Source organism: Protopterus annectens, chromosome 4.part0 (genome assembly GCF_019279795.1).
Source record: "Protopterus annectens isolate FY-2018-M chromosome 4.part0, PAN1.0, whole genome shotgun sequence".
Classification (NCBI taxonomy): Eukaryota; Metazoa; Chordata; order Ceratodontiformes; family Protopteridae; genus Protopterus; species Protopterus annectens.
In genome coordinates this window covers 1,622,714,784-1,622,741,386 of record NC_056733.1, presented here as the reverse complement: position 1 = coordinate 1,622,741,386, position 26,603 = coordinate 1,622,714,784, and the positions used below count along the sequence as shown (strand labels likewise).

The window sequence follows — 26,603 nt, the reverse complement described above, 5'->3', positions numbered from 1 at the left end:
GGCAACTCAAGGCCAAAACAATAGTCTATCAAGGAGTTTGACACAATCTAATCTTGAATGTGAGTTCATCCACCCAACTCTCAATTTCCTTCTCATAGCTAGCCAAGGAATTCCACATTAATTAATTAAATTGAAGACAATGCACCTAAACATGAGGTTTTTAACTGTTTTACTTCTACTTTATCTGCAGGTTTGAATTAAAATAAATAATTCTGCCTCCTTTCCCTCTCAAATTTATGAAGGTTTGCCCCAACACTATCACATAAACTCTGCATGTGGTTTTAGTTTTGTTTTCAGTTATTCATCAGCAGGCTTAATAACTTCTCCAGTCTGGTGTTCACTAATCAACAAAAGGACAACATTTATTGTGTATCTGCAGAACATCTCTGTTAGATTTGCTGTGTGACGTATTGCTGATCTAATCAGATTTATGGGAAAAAGGGCTAGCTGTAAACTAAAGGATAGTTATCTCTGTGACCCTACATACTTAACAAAAACTCAAGTAAGCAGCTGCTACCTTAATACTGTGACCACACACACACACACACACACACACACACACACACACACACACACACACACATGCACACAGTCTTATGAATCCTTCCTGTTGGGCTTTCCATTAACTACCATAGTTAGCATACTTTTCAAGTCATCTGGGATTCACCCCTTCAGATTCATCATGACTTTTCTATCTATGTGAAGGCTAGCTTCTGAGACCATCCATTATACTGATAAGAGAGAGACACTGTCCTAGAAATGGTTATGCATCTGTTTTAATTGCAGATATAGTGCTGGCTATATTTCCATTCCTGTTATATGGTCAGGTCACTGCATGGGGTATTAATAAAGTCACCCCACTGTTTCCTCTGTCCCTACCCCTCTTTCTGAAGTATTTGCAGAACTGTAGTTAAAAGAAGGGATTTCATGGCACGTATTGTGTGGAACTACATTTCATGTATAGCTCATTGATGTAATCCTTTAGGATTCTCTGAATGTCTTTGCTTTTTACCATCTGTGTACAACTCACTTGACCTATGACTACCCAAACAATTTTTTGCTCTATTTCTCCAAGCACCAAGTTTCCTTTCATTGAACATTTCAGCCACATCACTCCTTCTTCAGCCCCCAGATTCATTGGAGGGTGCCTATGTTATTTCATTCTTGTCTGTGTGCATATTTCTTGTGTATCACCTATAGTATACAAACCTAGACCTGATTTTTCACTTTCTTGCATGTAATTTATTTATTTATAACAAGGTTCAGTTCGAACTATTTTTTTGTGTGAGGTGCTATATCTTAACCCAGGAGGAATATGGTTTGATACATCTCTAGTCTCTGCTTCTGTTTTCTCATAACCATAATTAATTGTACTTTCTTTTACCTATGTGTTTATCTTTTCTCACCTTTGACATTTTAGCAGATCTGCAGTGCCTGCACTAATAGGAGACCTTTAGAAATATTTTAAAGTGATGACAGATAACATCCTTGGTACACAGTTTCACTGTCTTTGAATGGCATAAGCACCCTTATGTGTTTTTATTTTCTCATGTGTGTTCTAAACATCACTGTTAGGCTTCATCATGTACTCCAGTATATTTCCTATGTGGCCTGCAAAATTCATAAGGGAAGTACATGTAGGTATTTTCTTTGTTTTCCTGCCTAATACACATACTCAGTGTGAACCTGGATTATAAACCTCTCCTATAGATTGTTAGCAATGCAACTACAACTGGTAAACATTTACAACAACATTCACAAGTGGGAATCACACCCCTGTAGTAAGGAAATACAAAGTAAAGGTCACAGAGTTGTGCAGTGAGTAGCATTTCCATCTCACAGCAAGAGATTCTGCAGTTAAATTCTTGGGTGGGGTGCCTTCTGTGTGGCATCTGCATGTTATTGCTGTGCCTGTGTGGACTTTTTCCAGATGCTTTGGGTTCCTCCCACCTCCAAAAGATGTACAGTAGATTAATATAGCAATAACCCACTCCTGAGTGTGGGTAATGCTGGATTTACCCACGGTTGGTGTGGTTTGGTCACGAGGTCAAAGCCCGAGTGGCCAAACAAAGCCAACCGTGGGTAAATCCAGCATTACCCACACCCAGAAGTGGGTTATTGCTATTATACAATGACATTATTTAAGAAAAAAAATAATTACTTTTCTTAAATAATGGCATTGTATAATGCCTCTTTGCTGCCCTTCCACAGCCGTCTGGTATTCTGCGACAGTTCTGATGTACTGCGCATGCGTATGCCTATGCAGTACATCAGAGCTGTGGGCAAAAGCAACGGAGAAAGCAAGATCTCCGTTGCTTTTTACAGACTGTTTTGCTATGTTAAATGGGTTTAACGTAGCGAGACAGCTTTAAAATAAGCAACGAGAATCTCCGTTGCTTATTTTAAAGCTGTCTCGCTATGTTAAACCTATTTAACATAGCGAGACAGTTTTGAAAAAAGCAACGGAGAAAGCAAGATCTCCGTTGCTTTTTACAAACTGTTTCGCTATGTTAAATGGGTTTAACATAGAGAGACAGCTTTAAAAAAAAGCAACGGAGAATCTCTGTTGCTTATTTTAAAGCTGTCTCGCTATGTTAAACCCATTTAACATAGCGAGACAGTTTTGAAAAAAGCAACGGAGAAAGCAAGATCTCCGTTGCCTTTTACAAACTGTTTCGCTATGTTAAATGGGTTTAACATAGCGAGACAGCTTTAAAATAAGCAACAGAGATTCTCCGTTGCTTTTTTTTAAAGCTGTCTCTCTATGTTAAACTCATTTAACATAGTGAGACAGTGTTGCTGTAAGAGTTATAGTAATGGAAAAAGTCCGGGCGACCGGACCTTTTTCCATTACTGTAACTCGGATTTACAATGTGCACGCTGACCAATCAGCGTGCACGTATTTGAATATTAATGGGGGGTCGTTGTATAATAGGAAATATTCCAAACTGCCCATAAGTTTCCATGCACTGTGTGGGTGAGTAAGAATTTACATTCATTGGACCTCCAGCAAGCTTTCCAGAATGATCTTCAATTGTCTTCCACCTACTGGATGCCAGCATATGCCCCAGTGCCTAAATGACACTGTGAATGATAAAGCATGTTACTTTAAAAGGAACAGGTGGAATTTCAAGTGATTTGGCAGAAACTGTTTCAAGTAATTTGGTAGAATCTGTGCTCCAGAAAACAAAAACACTTAAAAGGAAAATGAAGGCATGAAAAAAATGCAACATATGTAAGGCTGGTGTTAAGCTACGTAAGCTGCGTATATTTAAAGACCATATAAGGGGCTAAAGGAAAATAAAATTGAGCATGACTTACAGTAAGCCAGTAGAAAAATGCATTTTAGTGCTAGCTAGTAATAACGGACTAAAACAAGAGTGGTGTGAAGTCAGGGAAGCATTGGGAAAATTATTGCAGACAATGTACAAGGACACAGTGACAAGTGTAAACAGTGTTCAGACTCACAGCGGGATTCCTAGTGGGGGTGGGTGTGCATCACAATTCAGTTCTGAACATGCTGATCTTCATACTTGTGGTGGACTACATTAATAAACAAATTGTGGGGGGGGTTTTGACACATTATTAGCACAACATTGAAGGGGCAGCAGTTAGTGCTGCCACCTCACAGCAAGAGGTTCTCCGGTTCGATCTTTGGCTGGGGTGCCTTCTGTGTGGAGTCTGCATGTCCTCTCTGTGGTTGTGTGGGTTTCCTCCAGGTGCTCCGGTTTCCTCCCACATCCCAAAGACATGCTGTAGGTGGATTGGCCCCAGGTGAGAATGCGTGTGTGTGTGCCTTCTGTGGAAGGTTGGGCGCTGGGCTTGCAACTGGACACTGTAAAACTCCACTGCCAATCATGAGTGGACAGGTGATCCGCTCTGGCGACCCCTAACTGGGAAAATCTGGAATAAGTAGCAAAACATTGAAGACTGAAGTTAGAAAATAATGACATTTAAGTTTCAGACTTCATGCCCCTCAGAAAAGTCATGTTAATGCAAAACCTGTTATTCTATCAATTTTCTAAGTTTGCAAGAGTAATATTTTAAATTGTCCCTATTTTGGGGCCTTTGTCCTACTTTGTCCAGATATCTTGTTCCAAGGGGTTGAGAGGTATGGTGGCATTGCAAGCTCACTATGAGCAAGAATTTCAATAAATGATAGAAGAATGGAAGGCAAAACTGATGAAGGCATATACAGACAAGACAACCCTCATGGTAGCAAATGGGGGAAGTCAAAAGAAGAAGATGACAATTCAGATAGAAGGGAAAATAGCGGAAAAGCTTCAAGTATCTGAGAGGGTAAGATAAGGAATAGGAAAGTCTGAATGAGGAGATCAACTGAACAATTAGTGTGGCTACAGATGTGGCACAGATTGTCAGGTGTGGTATATAACAGAAGAATACCCAAAAAGCTGAAAAGTTAGATATACAAAACTGTGGTGCAACCACTACTTTTGTATGCATACACACTTGGGATGTGAAGGCAGAGCAATTGAGGAAGCTAGAGGAAATGGAGATGGAATGCCTGAGATGGGTGCTAGGATGAAAACCATGGGACTAGCAAAGAAATGATGACTTCAGAGCAGAAGCCAAAGTAGCTCCAGTTGCAAAGAGGTTCAAAGAGAAATGATCATGGTAGTTCAGGCATGTGTAGGAAAACCGAAGATTGTTTGATGAACAATTTTTGAGAAAGAAAGAAAGAAAGAAAGAAAGAAAGAAAGAAAGAAAGAAAGAAAGAAAGAAAGAAAGGAAGAGGGCAGGAGGAACAGACATCCAGCAAAGAGATGATGGATTGTATGCCAGAAGACCTGCAACAGAAGGACTTTGGCTGACCAAGTTCGCTGATGACTGCAAGCTAGGAGTCATTATCAACTCTCCAAGTGATGCAGACATCCTACAAAAGGGGCCTCTCTGAGACCAGTGACTGGTGTCAGAACCGTGGCCTGAAGCTTAATGCCAAAAAATGTTATCATCCCCTTTGGAAAAAAATCAATTCCCATGAGTTACCACGTTGATGGGTGCCCAATGAACACTGAAGGGGCCATAAGAGATTTGGCCACCCAGGTTGACAACCACCTCACCTTCAACCACCATATTTCCACTGTGGTCAGAAAGTCCTCCTATGTGACACATCTTATAACCAAAGGTTTCACATCCAGGAAGAAAGAGGTCATCATCCCTCTCTACCCATCCTTCATTAGACCAGTCATCAAATATAATGCCCTGTTTGGCATGTACCTGACCAGACACTTACACCAGCTGGAGAGGCCACAAATGTACCTCACAAAACGTATTCTAGGCATTAAACACATGTCCTACAATGACAGACTCAAGAAACTTCAGCTGTTCTCTGTTTCCTATCGACTACTTAGAGGTGATCTCTACTTGACTTACAAAGCCACGTCTGACCCAGCCCTACTTGAAATGCTACACCTAAAGATATCCCAATCCCCCCGTACCACACGCTGCAGAGATCACAACCTCATTACCACAACTAGCAGAACATACTGGAGGGAACAGGTTCATCTCCCAAAAGACTCCCCATAATCTGGAATAAACTTCCCATTCATGTCAAGCAGAGCACCTTGCTGGCACTCTTCAAGAAAAATCTTGATGAGTGGATGGGTAACAGAAAGATGTTCTTCGTGTTTCATTGTTGCAGTCATCACCTGTGGATTATCCCTGCTGTGATAATCCTCGGCCGGCCCGAATACCAGAGTCAATGTTTTTCGGCATCACTTGCTGTCATTTGCTGTCTGATGTCAGGTCGTCATTGCTGTAAAAGAAGGCAGCAAACACCATTACGTAAGTATTTCTTGCCATTGAGCCAATAGCAGAAGCAGTTTGCAAGTGTGCCAGTCAGTCGCTACTACAGTTTGAATTAAAGCTGAAAATGTCTAAAGCTAAATACCCCGTTGGGGATCTTTTTTTCTTGCACTAACCGATGTCTGAAAAAGTTAACAATTGTCTTGCCTGTGGAAAGCAAATACCATACTAAGACTTCCATTCATACTGCATCAGTTGTTTAGGCCCTGACCACGACATCCCCCGTTGCCAGTTCTGTGCCCTCTTTAATGCGAGAACCATTTGTCATAGAGCTTTTATTGTAGCTGAAATGGCATCTGCCAGCCAACAATCCGTAGACATTCTGAAAAAAATTGTAAGGATAAAGATAGAGACAGACCACACAAGGCTAAGTCTTCCAACGACTCTACCGCTAAGCAAGTCATCAGTTCTCCGGAATTAAGTGAGGTGCCTTTGCAGCCCCTGATGCCCGATTTGATACCTTTGCAGGCCTCTACTGAGAACCTTTCAGAGTCTGGTATGCTGCAGAAATCTTCTTCATCTTCCAAGCCTTTGGTTGTCTTTGCCTTGGTTGGGTCCGGTGCCGCGACTCAGGCACCGGCTTCTGAGGAGGTTTTTGCACTACCGAATCTAGACAAAAAATGACATCTTCTCCTCCAATTAACATTTCTCTCAGACCGATGGATACTCGTAGGCCTAGAGGCAAGGCCACTCCTAGGAAAATTAACTCTAGCCACCATTTTACTCCTGATCCACCACCCCAAGCTCAAATGCTTAAAATGGCAGAGGATCTTATCACCCTTATCAGGGGTAGTCAGGCCACAACTTCTAAAAGGAAAAAGAGACATTTCTCCTGAAGTACTGACAGAACAGGATTCTGAGGAATCTGATTATTCAGATTTTGAAGAGGAACAACTACCTCTTACTGCTTATGAGGATTCAGATGCAGAGGAAAGCATTCATTCTGCCTCCCCACCAGAAGATCCTTCCTTTGAGGAAACCTTTCACAGCCCCAGAGAACATTTCCACTGGGAATCCCATGACTTTCCTCAGTCTAAGAAAAGACTAAGAGAGTTTCTAGAGCTGCCCCAGCACAGACCCTTGGTCATCCCTCCAATCTTGGAGATGGTTGATGATGTCTACCACGAATCCAGCTTAAGCCCTGATGCCCTCCCACCTGCTCCCAGAAAACATGACAGGTATTAGAGTACCAGATTCTCACAAATACATGTACAGAAATCCTGCTGCAGACCTGGAAGTCATTACACAGGGACCTAGAGGAGCTAAGACTAGTTCTGCAAATAATCCTATTCCTTCTGACAAGGATTACAGAGCTCTGGACAGATGGGGTAAAAAAGTATACACCTCTGCAACCTTAGCTATCAGAGCACTCAACTGTCAGTTCCACATGTTAAAATATCAATGACACACTTTGGAACTATTAAAACAAAAGATTTCAACCTTTCTTGACTGTGCTAATTCGAAAGAGTTAGCAGATTTACTGCACTCTACTTGTCAAGTGGCTAAACACTCTTTACAGTGTGGATATGATGCCCTAGAAGCCTCAAGCAGGGCAGCAGTGTCAGGATCTGTCATTAGAAGACATGCATGGTTGAAGGAACAACCTCTCCATGATCATGTCAAATCTAACTTACTTGATGCACCCTTGGATAAGGACTGCTTGCTTGGAGTAAAAGCAGAAGAGGTGCTTAAAAAGATGGAAGACAAAGCAAAAGCTATGCAAACAGTAAAAGATTTCCTTCAGGTATAACCTCCTAGGTTCAGCAGGAATTTTCTCTCAAAACACTCCTTTCCTGCAACTAGCAGACAGGGGCAAGGTTAGCCCCACAGTGATAGACCACCCAGACTCCTATCCCAGGGACAGCAGAGAGCCAAACAGTGGACCACTCCCACTCCAAAGGCAGGGAGTTCTAAGCCATCCCTCTATGGCAAAAACTCTCAATGACTCTCTCACCCCTCTCTGCCCTCTTTTCACTCACCAAATGCTAGGAGGAAGGGTCTCCCTCTGCATAGAAAATTGGATTTCTGCAACAAAAGACCAGTGGGTCTTAAAGATAATTTTTCAAGAGGGTACCCTTACCTCAAAATACGTGGGCAGAGGCATTGTAACAAGTCCAAGCTGTCTTATCCCAAGGGGCAGTAGAACCTGTCCCCTCAGATCAAACAGGCAAAAGTTTTTATTCCTGACTATTCCTTGTTCCCAGGATAGAGGGCAGTTGGTGCCCCACCCTGGATCTGTCCATTCTGAACACCTCCCTGGTGGTCCCCAAATTCAAAATGCTAACTTTGCAGCAGCTGCTGCCTATGCTGACAAAAAATGCCTGGTTAGTTACCCTACATCTAGAAGATGCCTACCTCCACATCCCCATAAGAGAATCCTGCAGGAAATTCCTTCACTTCAGAGCAGGCTCACAACAGTTTCAGTTCTCTGCACTACCCTTTGGCTTATCTACTGCTCCCGAGTATTCACCAAATGCTTAGCCCCAGCTATAGACTTTTGCAGACAGAAAAATATACAAATTTACCCTTATCTGGATGACTACCTCATTCAGGCAGATGGCAGTGAAAAGCCCCTCGAGGACCTCCTCTTTGTCAAAACCCTCCTAACCTTCTTAGGATACACCATCAACTTGAAGAAATCAAGGCCAGCACCCTCCAGGAAGATAATGGACACAACATCCCAAATAGCCTTCCTATCCCCAGAAAAGCAGAGTTTCCTGCAAGCCTTGGGGTACATGTCATCTTGCATCCTTCAAATTCCTCTGGCCAGGCTTCACATGAGAAAACTTCAGTGTACCTAAAGAACCTTCGGTGTCAGCATTCTCAACCTCTAAAGACCTCTCTACCTCTTATCCCCTGTATTAGGGCTGAGTTTCTCTGGTGGGCAGGGGCCCATGCCCAGAACAAGGGTTCTTCCTTCAACCTCCGCCCAACCCGGCAGACCATTAACACCGACACCACAGACATAGCTTGCGGTGCTCACCTGGAAGGCAGGTGCATCCAAGGTCTTTGGGATGCCCAGAACCTTCCCTTACACATCAACCAGAAGGAAATGATGGCAGTACAAAAGGCTCTGACATCCTTCAAACCCCTTTTCAAGCCAGGGGTTCTCCTTACCAAAATAGACAACACCACACTAATGTGGTACATCTACAGACAGGGAAGGACCCAATGTTACCTTCTGTGCAGGCTAGCCATGAACCTCTGGCTGACAGCCTCTTCCATGGGACTACACCTGATACCCCAATACCTACCAGGGATCAACAACACCCTGACAGACCACTTAAGCAGAAACTTACTGGACCCCCACAAATGGCAGCTCCACAGAAAAATCTTTTTATAAATCACTCAGGCTTGGGGGACTCTGGAGGTGGATCTCTTTGCTTTGCATCTCAGCCATCAGCTGAAAAACTTTTTGTCCCAGGGAGTATCACCTCCTAGGGTGGAAGGTGGATGCCTTGACCTTCCTCTGGAACACCCTCTTTGTGAACGCTTTCCCTCCTCTGCCTCTTATTCCCAAGGTACTGATCAAATAAGGGAAGAGAGCCCAAAGGCCATCCTCATGGCTCCAGATTGGCCCCGACATCATTGGTGCCCCTTACTGTGCAGCCTGACCTTACAGCCTCCCAGCCAGCTTCCCTTGATCTCAGACCTCTTAACTCAGGTGGAGGGGGGGAATGCTGCACCCAGACATGCAGACTCTCAAACTATCAGCATGGCTAATACTCTAAGGGCAAACAAGGGGCCCCTGTTAAGCAAACAGATCCTAGAGATTATCACAGAGACCAGAAGGCCCAACACCAGAAGATCTTATGCAGGAAAATGGAAAAAATTCTGCTCCTGGAGCCAGTCCAGAGGGGGTAATACCTCACAGCCTTCCATCCCTCTTATCCTGGACTACCTAGTGGAGCTACTGTATAGTGGCCTCTCCTTCTTCTCTATTAAAATCCATGCTTCAGCCATTCCAGCTCATTTTTGCTACAGAACAGCCCCTTTTCTCCAATCTTTTGATTAAACAATTCCTCAGAGGGGCTTTTAATATCAGACCTCCCAGAAGGCCACCGACGCCAGCCTGGGACCTGAATTATGTTTTGGAAAAACTACCTTTGCCACCCTTCGAACCTGTTGCTTCAGCAGAACTAAGATTCCTCTCTTGGAAGACTGCTTTTCTCCTAGCTATCAACTCAGCCAGAAGGGTTTCAGAACTTCAGGCACTGATGGCCATTGAGCCCTTCATCATTTTCCATGCAGACAGGGTCTCCCTGAGGACTATTCCCACCTTTAAGCCCAAGGTAGTATCTAGTGTAACTCTCAACCAGGCCATACATCTACCGACCTTCTTTCCTAACCCTCAAAACAAGGGAGAAAGAATTCTGCACTCACTAGATGTGCACAGACAGCTCAGATATAGATATCTGGACCATACTAAACCCTTCAGGAAAACAGACCAACTACTTGTCAGCTTTGCCGCAGGGGCAGAGGGGAAGCTCATTTCCAAGCAAACCATTAACAAATGGATCTCACACTGTATCCATTTCTGCTACAGATTATATGGACCCCCCCCCCAAGTGTATTAGAACCCATTCCATTAGGGCAGCCTCCATTTCCACAGCATTCCTCAGAGAAGTTCCCACCAGGGACATCCTGGAAGCTGCTATCTGGACTTCTGTCCATACCTTTACCAAGCATTATTACCTACCTCTATTTTCTAAGGCTAGGGCAGAGTTTGCCTTTGCAGTTCTGCAGGGCATGCTGACCCATTCCTAGGTCTGTTACTAATCCTACCACCTCTTGCCTCAGCTTTGGAAATCCACTCACAGGTGATGACTGCAACAGTAAAACATGAAGAACATAGTACAGTTGTGTACACTTACCATAAATGTAGATGTTTGAGTGTATTCACTGTTGCAGTCCTGGTTTTCCACCCTCCTTCCCCCTTATATCGTCTTTGTTCAGGAGACATAAGTTTCTAACGGTGGCTTTTAGCCACCAGGACCACTTTCCCTTTTTTACTTGGGCCTCTGACTGGTTAGGGCAAGAAAAACTGATGTAATGGCGTCGGCTGCCTTCCATTATAGCATTGATGACCTGACGTCATATAGCAAGAGACAGCAGCCGATGCAGAAAAACATTGACTCTGGTATTCAGGCCGGCCAAGGGCTACCACAGCAGGGATAACCCACAGGTGATGACTGCAACAGTGAATACACTCGAACATCTAAATTTATGGTAAGTGTACATAATTGTACCTTCACTGCAGGGATCATTCCAGTTGCCCTATTGGATAGCGGCACTGTGAACTAACATTGGGTGGCACGGTGCCTGGGCAATTTTTTTGGGCTAGGCTTGTAAAGGCTCCAGGGCCATTAGCCTAGTACACATCTATGAGCCTATGAACAGTCAGGCGTAACAGTCAAAGAAAGTTGGAGATTGGCATTTAATCAAGAGAGATAGTGACAGTTGACACAACACCTCAACTCCCTGTAGAAAAATGGGAAAACGAAGGGGGGGGGGGGTTGGTGATCATGATAATGAACTGGCCATCACATTCAATGAATATCATCTCCCTGGTGTGAAATTGTTAGTGTAATGGCTACAGATACATTAAGTGCTGTTAAAACCAGTAAAACATATACCCTGAGATGTAATAGCATGTCCTCTCATTTGTGTAAAAGAACATTAAGGCGAGGTTACTTGTCCATTCCTAGTTCAATTTTAAAAATCAAAAAAGAATGTAATATCTGATGACTAAAGGTGTATTTATATAAAACATTTCCAGAAGTTGGTGATAGAAAGTATGGCGCGCTTCTGCCTCATCATCCATACATCAGCGGTACAGAAACTACATGAAAGAATGTTTACAACACTCATGTCATTTAAGTAGACTTTTAAATGGTATGCAACTGAAAATATAACTCCACAACTCAGTTAGGATTTACAATAAAAAACATTTCATGTCCTTTAGTTGTGATGCAAAATATACCACCTATAACACCTAAACTTAAAAAAAGATATAATTAGAAAAATGTACAAAACAGCACAAAATAGTTAAAAGTAGTCATTTTGTGGGAGAGATAGTGCCCCCTGGCACCCCCAATGTCAGGGAAAGCTCCCACATCCATGATGCCTCTGTAAATATAAACTCAGAAAAGTAAAAAGTGTTAAAAAACAGAAAAGTCAACTTTTCTTCTTCTCCAGGCTATGTGACCTTTCAACACAGTAGAGCAACTGCAAAAAAAGTTATCAACCACATGTGACAGTGATTCAGCTAAAAATCACACAATAAACAGCAGAGTTCCTCTCAATTTACAAGAATACTGTCCTTTTAGTAGTAAGCTGCTGTCTACAGTATAACATGAATGGTAGTTGTGCACTCTTAAAATACATTTACTAGCAGTGGCCCCCATTTGTAATGTCAATGGACAATTCAAAATCTTACAGTTGCCACATACAGAAGTTGTCTGACTAGATGTCTTTACACCTTTCACCAACTCAGCTGATGCAAGACTTACACAGGCCATCTTCTTTTGGCTTTTTCCCAGTTAGGGATTGCCACAGCGGATCACCTGTCTGCTCATGAGTGGCAGTGGAGTTTGAGTTACCAGCCCGGCACCAAACCTTCCACAGAAGGCACACACACACACATGCACGCACTCACACTTAGGTCCAATTTAGTGTCCAATCCACCTACAGCATGTGTTTGGGAGGAAACCGGAACCATGACCACAGAGAGGACATGCAGACTCCACACAGAAGGCACCCCTGCAGAAGATTGAACCAGAGAACCTCTTGCTGTGAGGCAGCAATGCTAACCGCTGCACCACAGCGGCCACCCTCATTTGCCTTAAATTACAGAAGACAAGCTTTTAGTTACGCCCTTTTTTGAATAGTTCTATAGAAACTGCTTTAGAATCTTTGAATTTTCCATTTAATTGGATTTATAAATAATAATATAGCAAAGCCCTTGTGATCAAACCACAACAACCGTGGGTAAATCAACCATTACCCACACCCGGTCATGGGTTATTGCTATTGTATAATTACATTATTTAAGAAAGAACTACTTACTTTTTCAAATAATGTCTTTATATGATGTCTCTGCTTTCTTTCAGTATCCTGCTGTATCTTGATGTACTGCGCATGTGTATGAGACTTATGCTCCCATGATTATGCAAAATACATCAGTGCTTTAGAAAGGAAGCAATGGAGAATGGAAGTTCTCTGTTGTCTTTTTTTTTTTTTTTTTAAATAAAGTTTGAAATCTGGACTATTCAGAGGTATGAGAGAGACAGGGCAGAAATACAAGGAAATTCTGCCTGTTTGTTTCATACATATAAACTGTCCAGGTTTCAAATTTCGTACTTCTCAACCTCTTAGCTGAAGAAAACTGGAAAGCTGTAGCATATATTAATAGAATAAAGCCTGTGCAACCGGACTTTTTTCTTGGTATATGCTCAATTTTACAACGAGCACACTGGTTAGACTGACCAATCAGCATGTACATTTTTAATGTTAATGACCAATTATTGTATAATTAAGCAATAACCCATGCCTGGGTGTGGGTAATGCTGGATTTAAGTAAAAATAAAAATAAAAAACAGAGCCAGCAAACTGTATTCTGATGAATATTTATTATAAAACAGCAAAATTAAATGACAGACCGGTTTCGGCTGGCAATCTACACACAGCCTTCTTCAGTGTGAAAAAATCATCCAAAGCTGTTGTTTAAATAGTCAAAAGACAGAATATGATTGGTTAACCTAAAATTGCTCATTGAGACCTGGTGGGAATAAACCCCCTAACTTAATAATCCATTTTCACTCCTTAGAGTTTAGCAAAGAGTGTAGACCCATTTTGTTCAACTTCTTGCCTTTAATAATATCAATAATGGTAAAAGAGAACTTTGCAGTGGGATGTATGATATGATGTTTGTACAGTGCATTTTGAACTTTACATTTTTTAATGTTGCTAATGTGTTCAGAAATCCTGAGTCGCAGTGGCCGTGACGTTTGTCCTATATAAAATGACCCACAGAAGCATGTGGCCAAATATATGACCCAGTCGGAACTACAAATTAGCAAAAAAATTAATGTCATACACCACAGAAGAATTTCTACTGGAAAATCGCTTGGTTTTATTGACTTTGTTGCAATTGGAACAATGGCCACATGGAAAACAGCCAATGAGAATACCTCCTGTTAATGTGGTTTGTATATGGTGTTCTGTTCCGGAGTCATGTGCATGTTTATAATGGTTGAAACAACCACTTAAATTCCTACCCTTCCTGAAGGAAAACAGACATCTTTCAGGGATGATATTGGATACCTCAAGATCATATTGTAAAATATTCCAATGCCTGTGTACACTCTGTGTTAATGTGTCAGAATTCCTACCGTAAGTTGTGATAAACCTAATGGGTTGTGATGCCCTATGGTCGTGCTCCTTATAGCGTAGCAATTCATCCCTCTTGAGTTTATTGACCTTGTTACTGGCATCAAAGACATGTCCCATTGTGTAACCTCTACATCTAAATCTGTTGGTCAAGTCCTTACTTTGTTCACAATAAGAGGCCTCATCAGAACATATCCTTTTCATCCTAATAAATTGTGATTTGGGTATGTTCCTGGCGATATGTGGTGGGTGGAAGCTGGAGGCATGCAAAATAGTGTTGTATTCAGGATGTTTTCTGAATACCTTGGTATCCAAAGTGTGATCAGGCAATCTATTGATCAATACATCTAAAAAGGTCATAGTATGGATATCATAATGTGCTGTGAACTGTAAACCCCATTCATTATTATTTAAACAGACCAAAAAATCTAATAGTTCATCAACTCCACCCTTCCACACCAACCAACAATCGTCCAAATAACGCCTCCATATATCCATAAGATGTAGCTAGATATTATTACGGCTATCATAAATGAGATCACGTTCAACATAAGCCATAAATAAATCAGCATATATGGGGGCAAATGAGGACCCCATTGCTGTACCTTTTATCTGCCAGTAACAAGTGTCTTGATAAAAGAAAACATTGTCATTCAAGACATGTTCAGCCAGACCAATCAAGAATTCATTATACTCCATGGGATATAATCCTGCTACATCAAGCCAATATGCTAAAGCTTCCAAACCACCACGGTGGGGAATATTGGTGTACAGAGCACTCACATCAAGAGTAACCATAAGCCAATCTGGTTCAAGCTGCATTTCAGAAATGATTTGTAGAAAATTGGTCGTATCACGTAATCGTGATTGTATATGAGATAATAGTGGTTTGATTTGTTTGGTAAGATAGAGAGGTAAGGGTTCAGTAATGAAACCTTTACCCAGGGTTGGTGTGGTTTGGTCATGAGGGCGAAGCCCGAGTGGCCAAACAAAGACAACCGTGGGTAAATCCACCATTGCCCACACCCAGAAGTGGGTTATTGCTATTATACAATTACATTATTTAAGAAAAAAAAAACTTACTTTTCTTAAATAATGGCATTGTATAATGCCTCCTTGCTGCCCTTCTGCAGCTGTCCAGTATTCTGCGGCAGTTCTGATGTACTGCGCATGCGTATGGTTACGCAGTATATCAGAGCTGTGTGTGGAAGCAACGGAGAAAGGAAGATCTCCGTTGCTTTTTAAAAGGTGTCTCGCTATGTTAAAAGAGTTTAACATAGTGAGATGTCTTAAAAAAAAAGCAACGGAGATCTTCCTTTCTCTGTTGCTTTTTTTAAAGCTGTCTCGCTATGTTAAAAGAGTTTAACATAGCGAGATAACAGCAACGGAGCTTTTCCATTCTCCGTTGCTGTCCAACACACAAAAAAAAAAGACTTATACTAATGGAAAAATCCCAGGCGACCGGACCTTTTTCCATTAGTATAAGTCTGATTTACAACGGGCACGCTGACCAATCAGCGTGCACGTTTTGGAATATTAATAGGGGGGTCATTGTATAATATTGCAATAACCAATGATTGGGTGAGGTATATTGAAGATTTAGCCATGGTAAGCCTGAGTGATTAAACAAAGGTGACTGTGGGTAAATCTTCAATATATCTCACCCAGGAGTCGGTTATTGCCATTATACAATGACTTTATTTAAGAAAGAAATTCCTTACTTGTCTTAAATAATGTCTTTATATAATTGCACAGTGGTGTTCTGCATTATTTCCATATCCTGCCACCTTCTTGATTTTTTTTTTTTTTTTTTTTTTGAAAACAAAACACAAAGTTTTGAAATCCAGACAGCTTAGAGGTGTGAGACAGACAGGGCAGAAATACAAGGAGAATCAGGTATGTTGCTTTAGTTTTGCATAACATACCTGATTTTCCTTGTATTTTCTCTACCCTCTAGACGTACCTCTTGATGTCTTAGCTCATGAAAACTGGAAACCCTTAGCATATATTAATAGAAGAAAGTCCATCTACTGGACTTTTTTCTCTTTGTGTATGCTCGATTTATAACAGTCACAGTGGTCAAGCTGACCAATCAGCATGCACATTTTTGAATGTTAATGACCTGTCATTGTACAGTAACTTTTAGAAAACAGTGGGTTCTGACTAAGCTGGCTTCTCAACTATACACTTACGTATGTGTGCGTAGCAACTGTTCAACAGAATTCAGTCTTCGTGGGAATCAAAGGTGTAATGCTTGACAGGATTCCCCCTACTGACTCTGTAGTTCTGTCTGGACATTCTAATACCCATGTGAGGAGTGATGGAAACAGCTGGGGAGGGGGGTATGATTGGAAGGATGAGCTTGCCTGATACTGACCAGAGTGGAAGTTGTTACTGTGCTTTTGTGCTGGTCATGGGTTATGCTTAACAAGCACTCTGTTTGAACAAAAGGCCACCCACAAATATATCTCCTACCAAAGTCTCTTAGACCAGGCTGTTAATTTTGGAAGTGAGCTGCCAGATGTCTGAGTTGACAAATGGACTGCCCTGGGAGATATAAATGTGCAGTAGGAGGTAATTGGGGATGCCTAGCAGACGGTTCTGTGCAGGACTGCCACAACTACCCAGCCATAAAAACAAAATCCAGTGTCATGTTAAGAGGTATAGCACATAAATACAGTAAAATGCAAGAAGCATAGTAACAAATACAATTGAAACAATGCACATCCACACACACAGACACACATGCATGCACAAACACACACACACACACACACACACACACACACACACACACACACACACACACACACACACACACACACACACACACAGGAACTAAAGTAATGCTTATGGCAAGAAATAAATCTTTCAAGCAAAATGGTTACTGAGTATTCATACAGAAAATCCTAAAATCCCCTTTGAAGACAAAAAAACTGAAAAAAAATGGAATACTGGATGTTTTGGATTTGTCTACTTATTAACAATAAAGATATTTCAATAAACATATCCCCCCATTTCTCTCTCTCTCTATATATATATATATATATATATATAAATAAAGAGACAGAGAGAAAAAGCAAGAGCGAGCGAGCTAGAGAGAGTGCTGTCCCACTGACTTGCAATATCTCTGGACAAAAGCAGTTGTTGTTTGTCTTTCAGCTTTTCCCGGTAAGGGGTCGCCACAGCCGAACTCCGGTCCGCTAATGATTGGCAGTAGATTTTTTTACGAAACGCCGAGATGCCAGCTCGATGCTCAACCTTCACACCCATTTACGCATGCATGTCTTTCGAGCTCTACCCAACCACGGGGAGGACATGCAGACTCCACACAGAAGGCACTCCCAAGCCCAGCTGAGAATCGAACGGGAGAACCTCTTGCTGTGAGGTAACAACGCTACCGCCGTACCACCGCGGCATCTACTCTGGACAAAAGCAGTAAGGGATATTATTACTGAAGTATAGAACATTTTGATTTAATGGAGCTGTCCCCCTCCTCCAAAAGGCTTATGACAAATGATTGGTGCCAAAGCCACGGACTTAAACTAAACATAAAATCCCTTTCGGCAAAGGGGATGTCTCTGCAAATTACAATATTAACACTAGCCCCCCCCCTAGGCTCAAACCCTGTGCTGAGAGATCTGGGAACACATGTTGATAGCAGCCTTAACTTTGATCACCATGTGTCCACAGGGCAAAGAAGGCCTTCTATGTTGCACATCTCATAAATAAGGGCATCACATCCAGAGCTAAGGATGTTATACCTCCCCCGTACTCAACCCTCATCAGACCACTAACAGAGTACAGCGCTGTCTTCTGTATGTACCTCACCAGACATCTGTAGCAGCTGGAGACACCTCAGAGGTTTCATCACAAAAAAAAAAAAAAAAATTTAAGGCATTCAGGACAAGACCTACATGGACAGACTAAAGGCCCTGTCACAATACTTTGTATCTTTTAAGCTGCTGAGAGGCGACTTGTGTCTGACCTACAGAGCTGTCTCTGACCATGCTCTAATGTAAATGCTGCACATCCACAAGTCAAATGGGACAAGTTTCATTCACTCTGTGGATATTAACCTAGCCTGCAATGTTAACAGGGCATGCTGGAGACACAGATATGTCTCCCAGAGATTGTCACTCCTCTGGAACAAACTCCCAATTCACATAAAACAGAGCTCCTCAATGACCCTATTTAAGCATAACTTAGACAACTGGATGAGAGACCATAAATTTACGCCGGGGGGTGTCACCTATGCCCATCTTGGATAAGGGCAGTCGATGTTGATCATAGACTCTCACTGCAAATATAGACCATACAAACTGGTTAATATGTGTATACGGGTATAACATGGCTAGGCTTATAAAGGCCCTTAGCCTAGTAACCCCCCCTATGAACCTGTGATAACACTCATTCCTAAATCTGCAAAGTCACTACTTGATTGCAGTTGGTGTTCTGTGCACCACTGCTGACATCACCCTCTGTCATTCTATCTTTTCCATAGTGCAAGTGGATGTGACACCATTTGCTGTTTCGGGGCTAATAAAGTGAGGGCATCCTGGGGGTGGGCACCTGAAAGTTAGTGCAGAGGATTAAGGCTGTAGACTATTAATGAGATGCTTCCAGTGGTCCAGGGCTTGTTTCCATGTCACATGCATACCTCTCAACTGTGCAGATTTTCGCAGACTGTCCAGATTTTTGCCTCATATTTTTAGTGTGTTCCTCCTAAAATCTGTACTTTTCTGGCAAATGGTTGAGGATTGAAGTCCACATCCTTCAGAACATTCATGGTAATGCAAAACCTATTATTCTGTCACATTTCTAGGTTTGTAAGAGCAATATTTAAAGTCTGTCCCTATTTGTCCCTCCATCATTTTAGGGTTTGCCCAGATTTTTTGCTCTAAGAGGTTGAGAGGTATGGTCACATATCTACTTTGTGACTCTGAGCAAGTTGATTAACAACACAGTGAATGCAGTGCTCTAGGACAATTTGAAAAATTAGGCTAGCCTTCTCAATGGTCTCCTGAGTGGCCAAAGTGGTTAGAAAAACATTTTATATAGCCCACCTAATCATGAAGGGATTCACATCTAGATCACGGGAGGTCATCGTGCCTCTTTACTCATCCCTCATCAGGCCCATAATTGAGTACAATGCCCCTTTTGGGATATACCTTACCAGACACCTGCAGCAACTGGAAAGACCCCAAAAGTACCTCACCAAGAGGATCAAAGAGCTCAAACAGATGCCATATGCTGCCCGGTTAAAGAAACTCCAGCTCTACTCAGTGGCATACCGCCTGCTCAGAGGCGATCTGTGCCTGACGTATAAAGCCATGCCCAACCCAGAATTAATGGACATGCTGCACCTCAGAAAATCCAAATCCCATCGAGCTACGTGCTCAAGAGATTTGAACCTCAGCACTGAAATAAATAGGACATGCTGGAGGGACAGATTCATAACCCAGAGGCTCCCTTCACTCTGGAATAAAATTCCAGTCCAGGTTAGGCAGAGTCCCTCATTGACTCTCTTCAAGAGGAATCTTGATGAGTGGGTGGGAGATCATAGGTTTACCCCAGTATCACTTCTGTGTCACTGTTAGACAGAGGCACAGTATACTAACCTCGAAAAAGGACATAGCAAAATTTATTTAAAATGGGTGGCGAAAGCCAAACACACTCTGGCTAGGCTTGTAAATGCCCTAGGGCAGATAGCCTAGTATGAACCTATGAACTATATGTCTGGTAACAATCTAAGAACCATACACTATTATTTTTTAGTTGTATGGTTATGTAGTGTGCTTGTTTCATTGTTTCACTAATTTTCAAATTAATCATTTAGTACTATCATCAAGCAAATATCTGGTTTACTATAAAATAAAGTGTTTCGGCTTTTCCTGGTTAGGGGTCACCACAGCGGAACTCCAGTCCGCTAATGACTGGCAGTGTTTTTTTACGGTGCCAGGTTGCCAGCCCAACACCCAGCCTTCAAAGAAGGCACACCCATTCATGCAAGCACCTACCTGCATGTCTTTCAAGCATCACTCGACCACAGGGAAGACATGCAGACTCCACACAGAAGGCGCTTCTACAACACTAAAATGCATATTTGTTTACCAGTGTGTAACAATTGAGTTAGTAAGTAAATAGGGTAAAAAAAAAAAAACTGTTTCCTACATTTCCTGGCACTAGTGTAGCCCAGATACAGACTTGCTTTATCCTGGACTTTCTGTAAGCTTCTGAGTGGTGCTCTTCAATTTTTTTCCCTCAGATCTGCTAGTTCTCTGCTCTCCTGCACTTTTATTATCCTATTAGTCTAAGCACTTTAAACTACTCCCGGTGCCAGAATGTCTGCTCTTTAAACTTTCCCTTAGAACTAGCTGGTTTGTCAGTGGTAGCACTAAAATCTAAATCCCTGTGACTAGAACTTGTTATAAAACCTGCTGGAAAGCACTAGGAAGCCTTAAACTGATACAAGCACTCAACTGTCCTTGTTAATAAGGAGAAATTCATCGTAGGCCCTAAACAGCCTATAATTGCAAAGTACCTTGACAAGGTAAGGGAAAACAGCTCATGTACTTTACAAAAGAAACACTGAACCAGGCATGTCCAACGGTCAGTTTCCAGTGATTTCTCCTGTCCACCTGGTGAATCTGGGAATACTGGGGCAATGCAGCCATTGCCTCATGTACACAGCAACCCTCTCCTCCTACCACCCAACACTACAACCTGCGAGAGATGCACTTGCGTAGCCAAACTGGAAGCCAAAGCTCTCTCCACCCAAGATTGTGCTAGACAGTCAAGAGGAGAAGGTTAACACCTGCACTACACCTCAAGCAACACGTAGCCCTTCAAAACTCACGCCTCCAACATCCACACATAGTAACACTAAACTCACTTATGCAGAGACCCTTAATATTAACCTGCCCAAGCAACAAGGACCACCGAAGCTGAAATGCAAACAAACACCAATCACAACTAATGTGTCACATAGCTCACAACACCAGTGTGCCACCCAACATCAGCCCTTAAGACAAAACAATGTCCCCAACACTTTAGTCATAGGTGACTCTATAGTCAGACACACTGATGTCCCACTCACCAGGCTGAACAAGAAGAAAATTACAGTCAGCTGCCTGTCGAGTGCTAGGATCCACCACATCACACATACACTCAAGTCACTCCACAACAAGTACAAATATGACTCTGTCATTGTCCATGTTGGAGTGAATGACTTTGAGACGTACCTCCCTGGACTACATGAAAAGAGACATGGAAGATCTCTCAGATCATGTGGCCCAGGCAGGTATGACCCTAGCCCTGAGTAGCATCCTGCCTTTGCCCAGAATGATACCACAGTATAAGGACAAAATGATTGACTTCAACAACTGGCTAAGTTTCTGGTGTCATTCAAAGGGGATCCAGTATCTGTCTGCCTGGGATGACATGATCGACAGACCACAATGCTTTGCCAGAGATGGTCTGCACCTGTCGCCCCTGGGATTCAGGTTACTGGCTAAGGCTCTTGCCACCCCTATAGTGCCTTTTTTAGGCAAGGCTCAAAGGACAAGACCACCACCATAACAGATATAAGCATGCAAAATCTGAAAGTAATGCTACTCAATGCTAGAAGTCTAAACCTCAAAATGCACTCTGTCGAGGCACTTCTAAAAGTGGAGAACATCAATATCTTTGCAGTAACTGAGACCTGTTTCAAGACTCCAAAGAGCACCCCTGCAATACCAGGCTACAACTCTTACCACATTTTTTGGCCACCAAGCCAGGACCAAAACACTAAAGGCGGAGGAGTGTCCATATTCACCAAGGATATTCACACCTCCAGGCTAGTTGCCCAACACAATGTATCTGAAATTCTACAGGAACAACTAATACTAGGTAAGACTGCAATCCAAATTGTAGCTTGCTACAGATCCCCCACCATGCCCCAAGATTCTCACAACACCTTTCTAAACATACTGGAAAATATTAAGATTCAACAAAACACCCTAATACTGGGTGATTTCAACTATCCTGCCATTAATTGGGAAAACTGCTCAGGCACCAACACCTTAGCCCAACGGTTCTTGGAATTCATAAATTCTAATGCCCTGGATTAACTAATCCATAGTCCCACCAGGGGCTCAAATATCCTAGACCTGGTCATTACCAACATGAGAGATCGATGCTCCATACCAGTGGTCAACCCCTCGTTGGTCAGGTCTGACCATAAGCTAATCATCCTTGATGTCCACATCCCACCCCCACCCCCCCGGTTGGGAAACCTCCATAAAAAACTTCTCTAAAGCTAACTTCATGCTACTCAAGTCAGAAGTGGCAAACTTCATGACACCCATGCAGACGGGAACTAAAAATTTGACTGCTGAATCCTACACTAAGGCACTGTATGAGCACATCCACTCATGCATGAATCATGCCATTCCATATAGAACCACCAAAAAAAAGAAGCCAATCTGGTGGTCCCGTGCCATAAACAAGCTATACAACAGAAGGAAGAAACTGTTGCAGAAAAGAGGAAAATCCCAGGATGCAAAATACTCCCTTACCAGCCTCAGTAAGAAGCTGAGATCCTTCATAAAATCCTCCAAAGCTAATTACAAAGATAAAATTGCCAAAGATTCCAAAGACAACCACAAGGCATTCTATATTTATGTCAAGAATCTAAATGGCAATGCTCAGATCTGTTCTGAGCTACAACAGAATGGCATTAAATATACTGATCCCAAGGATATTGCCAATATCCTGGCAGATCGATTCATTGCCATCTTCACCCCCCTCTCACCCCCTAAAGGGCCCAGCTCAATACCAAAAGATTGCCAAATTCTGGTAATCATGGCCACACAGGTAAAAAATGCACTGTCGAAAGCTAAGAATACAGTATCCATTGGACCAGATGACATCCCGGGCTGTGTACTACATGAACTACAAAATGAATTGGCACCTCACCTAAGTGTCATGTTTAATCATAGCCTCACCTTAGGCTTCCTCCCCAATGAGTGGTGCACAGCTACAGTTATCCCACTCCACAAGGGGGGATCCACCTTCTTGGATCCCAGGAACTATCACCCCATCAGTCTGACGAAGCCTGATCTGCAAAGCCATGGAACACATTATCATGGAACTTATAAAGAAAGACATTGGCAACCTTCAAACACTGGACCCCACCCAGTTTGGTTTTGTAAAGGGCCAGTCTTGTCTCCTCAACCTGATTTGACTTCTTTGAATCAGTCTCCAGAGTTGTGGATGAGGGCAAGGTGGTCCACACAGCCTATCTGGACCTCACCAAGGCCTTCAACACCATCCCCCACTCTGGAATCATAGATAAACTTACTAAGCTGGGCATTAATCCCTATGTCACTCGATGGGTTGCCACCTGGCTTACTGACAGAACCCACACTGTAAAAGTAGCCGACTCAAAATTCAGCTCCAGACAAGTGAAAAGTGGAGTACCTCAGGGTTCAGTCCTGGGACGGCTCTTGTTTGGCATCTACTTCTCTGAAGTACAGGCCAGCACTAAGGGACTCTGGCTAACAAAATTCACAGATGACTGCAAACTGGGAGCCATTATTGAATCCCCAAATTATGTGGATATTCTACAAAAGGGCCTTATAGAAACAGATGCTTGGTGCCAGAGCCATGGGCTCAAGCTCAATGCCAAGAAATGTTTAGTTATCCCCTTTGGGAAAAACCATATACCCATGAATTACCACATAAGTGGCAGTACACTAAACAACGAAAGTGTGATAAGGGACTTAGGGACACAAGTGGACAGTGGTCTCACCTTCGATAACCACATCACCGCAACAGTCAGGAAATCCTTCTCTGTGGCACACCTCATCATTAAGGGCTTTTCATCCAGAAAAAAGGAGGTCATTTTCCCACTGTACTCATCCCTCATTAGACCCATTATAGAGTACAATGCCCCATTTGTTATGTACCTCACAAAGCATCTGCAACAACTGGAAAGGCCACAAAAATACCTTGCTAAAAGAATCACAGGCCTAAAGCAGATGCCCTATGCTGACCATCTAAAAAAACTCCAGCATATCGCCTGCTCAGAGGCAATCTCTGCTTAACATACAAAGCCATGTCAAACCGAGAGCTGTTGGACATACTACACTTAAAGAAATCCCAATTCCTCAGAGCCACACACTCCAGGGACCTAAACCTGGTCATCACAATGAATAAAACATGCTGGAGGGATAGGTTCCTGACCCAGAGACTCCCCATACTCTGGAATAGACTGTCCATACATGTCAAGCTGAGCGCCTCTTTGGCCTCTTCAAAAAGAACCTTGATGTTTGGATGGGAGATAGAAAATTCACCCCGGGGATCACGTCAATCGGCCTGTTAGACAGGGGATCAGAGAAGTAATAGTCAGAGAATTGTTATGGCTAGGCTTGTATAGGCCCTAGGGCCGATAGCCTAGTACCAACCTATGAACCTATGTATATGGGGAGGCAAAACCCTTTTTTCAAAAAGCTTGTTTTTGTTCATGCTTCTGAGTCATTAAAGTGGTAGTTAGAATTTGGAAAATGAAAAAATGAGAAAATTATAGCAATATTGCTAGGGAGTTGTTATACTGATATAAGAAATATAAAGAAGGGCAAGTAAGTAAATATAAATGTTTTAAATAAAGTAATAAAGTTAGTGATTATTTACTGGGTAGTTTGCAGTAATGGTGCACTTGCTGTGTACAGTGGTCCTCTTTTTCTGTATTCTTTTTCTCTCTCTGACCACCAGGCCTCAAGCTTCCCCTGTCTGTCTTGATCCCATTTACTCCAATTTGCTTCCTTCTATGGGGTATTCCTAGCATTCCTGAAATGATGGTTTAATGATCTGATCCTGGTGGCTAATGTGAGCACCTACATTAGCTAATGCATTCTATGTCATCCCCATGCAGGTGTGCTCTTCCTGCATACATACATCCATCTGTCCTCCACCCCATTTTGCACATGGGGTCGGGGTGTCAATTCCACAGTGACATTCGTCTTGAGCCAAGGTTCACACCACCAGGTGGCCAGCCCTGTCATGGTAGTTCATTCGCACCACTCAGTTGCACACACACTCTCACCTACAGCCAATTTAGATTGTCCAATCCACCTACTGCATGCCTTTGGAATGTGGGAGGAAACCCATGTGACCACAGGAAGGGCATGCAGACTCCAAACAGAAGGCACCCTAGCCAAGAATTGAACCAGAGAACATCTTGCTGTGAGGCAACAATGCTAACCACTGCACCACCACAGCCAACCCTATTCTTCCTCCCACACGTGATAATGGTTACCGTCACCTTATTGGGATTTCCATGACCACACCCATGATTCTATTCAAATGAAATACACTTCATGTATGGTAGAAATCAGATAACAGGAGCTGCCCCCCATAACCAGGGTGGATAAGCTTGATTCCCATCAAGCTGATCCAGAACCTCATTTGCAATTTGAACTCAGGTCATCTGGGTCATATTCATGGCATTATTTCTCTAGTGTTGTATTTTGGTGTGTTTTGTATTAGGTGATGATATGTACTTTTTCACATTTTTTTTGAGTTTCTCTGATTAATTGTGTTTTAAATTGTTATAGTATGGACAGTGTATGATGGGTTTGATGTGTTTTGTAGTCAACATTATGTCATATAATAATATATAAGTGTGTGTGTGTGTGTGTGTGTGTGTGTGTGTGTGTGTGTGTGTGTGTGTGTGTGTGTGTGTGTGTGTGTGTATAATTAAGTATAGGTAAACACAAATAATACATAAACACGTACACGTGTGTATTTTAAATGTATATGAGTAAGAAAGAATAGTCAGCATGTTGTCACCCTGAAACATAACCTATTGATTGATGCTAGCATGTCAGTTGCACACACTATTGATGGAAATCCAAAGAAACATGCACTGATCACAAAAGGAACAGCAAAAACATTTTACTTGGGGGAACAGGATTCGTCCCACTCCTTAAGTTAAATGTACTAATTTCATGGTCACACAACCACGAACAGAATGGAAACTCCATAAAGTCAGCATAACTTGCTTGGGTTGTACAGTGTTATATTTTCTACTATTCCCATGCAATAATGCAGCTGTTTTTATTATTATTTTCCTATGTGATTTCAGAATGTCTATTTTCTTTTTGTCTATCCAAACTGTGTGACACTCACAGCGCTTTTCTCCCTAAATCTATTTCTAAATGGGAGCCACCCAGTAGACTTCAGTCAACAAAACATAATGATGACAATGTTAATAATAATAATGCATAGTAACGTTTCATTTTTCAGTGCTATGGCTCATATGTAACTTGTGAGCACACAAGGTATTTTGTGTGTGTGTGGGTTTGTGTGTGTGTGTGTGTGTGTGTGTGTGTGTGTGTGTG

General features: G+C 42.3%; 1 protein-coding gene across 1 annotated transcript in view; it reads left to right on the top strand.

Annotated features, from left to right (window-relative positions):
• The window catches only part of FAT2 (FAT atypical cadherin 2), a 1,015,713-nt gene that overhangs the window by 925,771 nt on the left and 63,339 nt on the right, over window positions 1-26,603 (top strand). The window lies entirely within an intron of this gene.